Below are 6,276 nucleotides of genomic sequence, written 5' to 3'. Positions count from 1 at the left end.
CATCGCGGCAAACGAGCTCCTGCGCTACCGTCCCGTCGACGACGTCTATGAAGAATGGCTCGACCACGTCGCCGAGCTCGTCCGCGCTGCAGGGGGCTCTTCTGCGCCATCCGTTCCGCTGCACCGCACCCCGCCCCGCGTGGGCGAAGAGGCTCCGGCGGCGCCCCGGCCGCCTCCTCCTCAAGAAGACACCATGGCTCCAAGGCGCATGGCCCCTGGGCGGAACCCGCTCCATCAGGTGCCAGCGCAGCAAGAACAGAGCTGCCAAGAAGTCCCTTGCCCGCCAGAAGCTGCCCGGGCGCTCCCTGCTACAGCACGTCGTGACCATCCCCCTGCTCCAGCGCGTGGGGACATGCAAGACCAGGCTCTCCGTCACCTAAGGCCTCCCGTGGCCACAGCAGGCTGCCGCGCCTACACCACCGAACTATGCAGCGTCGCGTGGCCCGGCAAGTTCAAACCAGACTTGCCTCCTCGCTACGACGGCACGGCCGACCCTGCGGAGTTCCTCCAGCTCTACGAGCTGGGCATCGAAGCTGCCAACGGAGACAAGAAGGTCATGGCGAACTGGTTTCCCATGGCGCTCAAGGACGGGGCCCGCACCTGGCTCCTGAACCTGGCTCCAGGCACAATCTCCTCCTGGGAAGAGATGCGCACCCGCTTCATCGCCAACTTCCATGGCACTCGCGACCGGCCACCCGCCGTGAGCGACATGCGCCGCATCAAGCAACAACCCGGGGAGACCCTGCAGAAGTACATCCAGCGCTTCAACAACACACCCCTCAAGATCCCCAAGGTGACTGAGGAGGCCATCATCTCAGCTTTCTCCGACGGCGTGCGCGACGTCAAGATGAAGGAGGAGCTGGCGATGCATGAAGACCTGTGCACTTCCTTGGAGCTGTTCAACTTGGCAAACAAGTGCGCCAGGGCTGAGGAGGGGCGTCTCTCCCTCCTCGAGCTGCCTGCCGTAGACCCAGAAGAGAAGAGGCTCAAGGCCAAGGATGTGAAGCGCAAGGGGGCTGCAGTGCTCGCGGCAGAACCAGACACCAAGTGGGGCAGAGATCAGCCCGAACCTCCCAAGGGCAGCCGGTACTGCGTGTACCACGACCTCCACACCCACAACACCAACAAATGCCAAGAACTCCAAGCCGTGCGTGAAGGAAGGATCGGCCGTCGCCCCGACCGCGGTGACCGGGGCTACGGTCGAGGAGGAGGAAGAAACGCAGGACGCTGGGAAGACCGTGGGCCGCGCCAAGGGTGGCACGACCAACCTCGCGAGGATCGCTGGCAAGACCCGCCTCGCGAGAGAGGATGGAGGGGTCAGCCTCGCGAGGGAGACTGGAGGGATCAGCCTCGCGAGGATCGCCCGCTAGGCAACGCAGGCCTCCCACCGCTGCCGCCGCAGCCAAGGAGAAACGATGACTGCCATCAGGACGAGGAGGCTGGGGGCTTTCAGGAGCCGCGCGCGATCGCCTGCATCTTGGGCGGAGCACAAGCCCCAGCCTCTCAGCGCAGCTTCAAGCAGTTCGCCCGCGAAGTGAACGCAGTACTCCCCGGACTCGAAGCCACACGCCCTCTCAGGTGGTCGGCGTGCGCCATCACGTTCAGCTCAGCAGATCAGCTCAAGTGTGCGGCAACAGCTGGAGTCCTCCCGATGCTTTGTTCCCCGATCATCAGCAACGTGGTGGTCACCAAGACCCTCATCGATGGCGGGGCAGGGCTCAACGTCCTATCCGTGGAGACGTTCAACAACCTCCAAGTGCCCTACAGCCAGCTTCAGCCAACCAAGCCCTTCTTCGGTATCACTGACGGCTCCACGGTCCCGATTGGGCAGGTCCGCCTCCCTGTCACCTTCGGGGCACGCGACAACTACCGCACCAAGCTCATCGACTTCGACGTCGCTCACATTCGCCTGCCGTACAACGCCATCCTTGGCTACCCAGCGCTGGCCAAGTTCATGGCCGTAACTCACCACGGCTACAACGTCCTCAAGATGCCAGGAAGTGGCGGAGTCATCACGGTGCCCTGTGAAGAGAAGGACGCGGTGTGTTCCCTGGAACGAGCCTTTCAGGCCGCATCACTGGAAGACCCGGATCGCGGAAGCAGGAGGCTTCCCGAGACCGCCCCCAAGAAGAAGAAGACATCGTCCGGCCCGGCCCCTCAGGGCCCGCGCCTGCCCAGGGGGAACCTCCTTCCATCGCATAGGAAAGCGCGCCTGGCGCCCTCCCCAGGCAGGGCTCGGGGACTCTCCCCTGGAGGGCCACCGACCTAGCTAGGGTCACGAGGGAGGCGCTTGGGCACCACATGGAGGCGTGTTTTGAAGCACGTTTCCCTCAAGAAGGAGCAAGGCAAGGAGATCCAGACCCACAGGAGTTCGTCGGCAAGGCCATTCAGGAGCTACAGGAGTCAAGAGTCATGAGAGGCGCCCGCCGCCTACCAGCAGTGGCCCCCCATCTAGGCGAGGATGGTGGGCTGCGCGTCTGCATCGACATACCAGGGCTCAACCGAGTCGTCTCTCTGGAGCGCCTCTGGCCCTCGCGAGTGGGGCGCTACGGAGGTCCACCCCACAGCTACGTTCGCATGCCTTACGGCTTGCCGAACGCGGCTGACACGTACCAGCGCCTCATGAGGAGCATCACGGAGGCACGAGAGGCCAGGCGTTCCGCAGCCCTGGCAGAGATGGAGATGACCCGCGAGGAGCCGCCAGCGCCTCTGGAGCCTCCCGACGCCCCTGGGCCTGGGGGCTCGTGAGGATCGGCTCCCGCAGCCGCCCGAGCCTGCTACACCAACACCCCTTTGTCCTCAACATCATCAGGTGACATCTTTCGAGTTTTACTTCCAGCTGGGAGCACCCCCAGGGCTGCATTATTCCCAGGCCGCGTGGGTCCGTCCCTGCGGCGTGTATCCCTTTATTCCATGTTGTTAGCTTACCTTGTTGGGGGCGCCCCTCAGGCTGCATGATCCCCAAGCCGCTCAGGCCAGGCCCAGTGGCCTGTATCCCATTTGTGTTTATTTCCGATCATGCATTAGACCCACCATGCTTGATTATTTGACGCCGGTCCACGGCACCTCTTCTCATCCATGCCGATCACTTGCACGTTAAAGGGGGGGCACCTGAGCATCGCGACTCAGGGCTCTTACTGGCTCTCCAGCCCTCACCCTCTGGCCTTGTCCATGGCATCGCGACCTGGCATACCAGCGACGGCTGAGACCAGCTCGAGGGCCGGGACCCGAGGACGTAGAGTGCCGACATCTAACCAAATTTCCAGGGACACATCACAAGATAAGGCCCAGTGCCAGGCGCAACCCGCCTAGAGGTAGGGCCCCGTGAGTCCCGCGCTGGCTCACGGGTGCCCAGATACACCTCGCCAGGCCCTACCGTGCCTGCCACGTGTCAGGGCGGGGCTGTACACACCCCGGGGTCTCCTCAGGGAGGGGGGCCCCCTCCCACGTACCAGTGGAAGCACCATGCTCCGCGCTGGCTGACGACACTGCCGAGGAGCGGCTATGCCCGTACACATACGGTAGCACTATGCTCCGCGCTGGTGATAAACAACTAAGGGTGGCCCCCGGGCCGCATCAACCTCAGGGAGCCCAGAGCTCAGTGTCTAGCCTCATCGTAACGCCTCCCCTCGGGAGTGCCGCGCGAGGGGGCTGGGCACGGGGGTTGTGCCTGGGTCACACCCAGACGCGCGCCTCCCGGCCAGGTCCCCCCCGGGCCTGGTTCGTCGCACGTCTCTCCCCGAGCGGAGCCAAGGTACGAAGGCCGTTTGAGCGTCAAGGGGGACTCCTGAGCATCGCGACTCAGGAGCCTAACTGGTCACGTAGCCCCTCACTCCGTGGCCCTGTCCTGGTTTCCGGTCGGGACCATCGCTGGGTGAGGCACGCGCGTGGCCGGGCTCTGCAGACGTAGAACGGTGGATCCACCCGCATCACACCTCCCTACTTGCTATTCGTGCGCCAAGGGGGACTCCTGAGCATCGCGACTCAGGAGCCTAACTTGTCACGTAGCCCCTCACTCCTTGGTCCCGTCCTGGTTTCCGGTCGGGACTATTGCTGGGTGAGGTACGCGCGGGGCCGGGCTCTGCCGGCGTAGAACGTAAGCAAGTAGGAAGGAAAAGCGCTAATTTCAAGGAATTCAAAAGCAAATATTATAGTCCACACTGTTATTTCAATGCCAAACGCAAGTTTAAACGCCTCCCCGAGGCATGATACGCGTGCAGGAATTAAAAGCAGGACAGGAGCCACGACGGAGTCACTTGGCAGCGGGGGAGCAGCGCGGAGCGGGTTCGCCTCACGGAGCAGCAGGGTCGGCAGCGCCTTGCTCCGGCTTGGTGCTGAAGGCCCGGAACTTCCCCAGCAGAGCCTCCGCACGACCCTTCACGGCCTCGGCAGCGGCAGCGGCACGCTCACCGCTCACTGGCTCCAGCAGGCTGTCGAGGTCGACACCGGGATCGCGAAGGTAGATGTGGGTGAGGACCCGCGTCAGTGCTGCAGAAGACAGGACACGTGCCTCGGTCTCGGCCGTGGGGCCAAGGCCAAGGGAGACATCTTCAAGAGCATGAACCAGGAAGGGAAGCAGCTTGGCGGGGCTGTCCTTGGCGGCCAGCGGGCTCTCCAGGCCGCTGTCATAAAGCGTCCTCAGCGAGGAGCGAGCCTTCGCCTCCAACTCCGTGAAGGCCGCGCGGTCCTCGGCAAGAACCAGGGCCTTGCCATCCAGCTCGGCCTTCCTCGCCCCCAACTCCTGCTCCAGCGCGCCTAGGCGGTCGCGACGCTTCCTGAGCTTGGCCTCCTGGCCCTCGACGGCTGCCTCACGAGCCTTCACGCCTTCTTCCTGCTCCTGGCGAAGGCGGACCTCTTTCGCGAGCCGATCCCGCAGGCCTTGCAGCTCGTGCTCCAGCGCCTTGCAGCGACCGTGGACGTCGACCACCTCCCCCAAGGCTGCATCACGGGCAGCCTTCGCCTCCAGGACGGCCTGCTTCTCCTCATCGCATGCCGTCGAGGCCTGGACCAGCGTCGCCCGAATCGAGGCGTCGGAGCAAACCCATCCAGAAGCCAGCTCCAAACGCCCGGCCACCAAGTGGGGGTCGGCGCCAAGAAGATCCTGCCGCAGTCGGTCCAGCTCAGCAACAGCACGATCCAGAACGGCAGAAGGAGTCAAAGAGACAGCGGCCGGTGGAGTAGGAGGAGAAGGCGGCAGCGCAGCCGCAGCATCCTGAGGCGGAGTCTGCCGTGCCCCGGCAGCTGTAGTGGCGGCGGCAAGCAAGAGCACCTCGGGAGCCGCTTGAGCCATGGGGGCTGAGCTCGCCCCAGCCGGCTCAGCCAAACCTCGCGAGGACGACCGGGCAGGAGAAGCCTGTGTGTCGCGGTCACCTTCCTTCACGGGCAGAAGCACCGCCACGGATGGAACCTCGGGAGCCCCCTTCGGCTTCTTTGCTGCGGGCGCCAACCTATCCAAAGATGCGGACGTCAAGCCTCAGAAGAAGAGCAAGAGACAAAGACAAGAATCGAATGCTTACGGGACGTCGCCAGCGAGCTCAAGCGGCCTCCGGTAAAATTTGAAGCCCGAAAGCCGGCTGGAAGGGTCAACTTCGGGAAGCTTGGAGGCAGAAGGTGCGTCTGCGGTTCGCCCCGGGGCCGGGGGAGACCCGCGGGAGATCAGCCCGGTCCTATCCTTCTTCGGGATCAGGGGCGAGCCACCGCCGTCCTGCTCGTCGTTGTCTTCGTCGTCATCCTCGTCGTCATCATTCGGAGAGAGGCGGAGAATGCGGGACCTGCACCAGGGGAGGGGAGCCCTCGACTCTCCGTCAGTCGCCTCGGAGTCAGGCCCTCTTCCGCGCTCCCCTCCCTCTTCTTCTTCGCTAGAGTCGCCGGAGGGCACGTCCACCGGTTCCTCGGGAGCTCCCAGGGGCACTGGCCCATCCCCGTTGAAGATGGGCATGGACTTCACCACCCGCTCCCAGTCGTTGCGGAGGAACAAGGGCGTAGGAACGCCCTCCAGCCTCGCCACATTGCCCCCGACCAGAGATTGGAGAACCGCAGCCAGGTCTCCGTCGGCCAAGGCCGCGGAGTTCGGACGGGGCCTCCACATTGGAAGCGAGTGAAGGAAATATGCCCTAGAGGCAATAATAAAGTTATTATTTATTTCCTTATATATCATGATAAAAGTTTATTATTCATGCTAGAATTGTATTAAACCGAAAACATAATACATGTGTGAATACATAGACAAACATAGTGTCACTAGTATGCCTCTACTAGACTAGCTTGTCAATCAAA

The sequence above is a fragment of the Triticum urartu genome, chromosome 5, assembly GCF_003073215.2.
Source record: "Triticum urartu cultivar G1812 chromosome 5, Tu2.1, whole genome shotgun sequence".
In the NCBI taxonomy this organism is placed as follows: domain Eukaryota; kingdom Viridiplantae; phylum Streptophyta; class Magnoliopsida; order Poales; family Poaceae; genus Triticum; species Triticum urartu.
Note: the sequence above shows the minus strand (reverse complement) of the source record.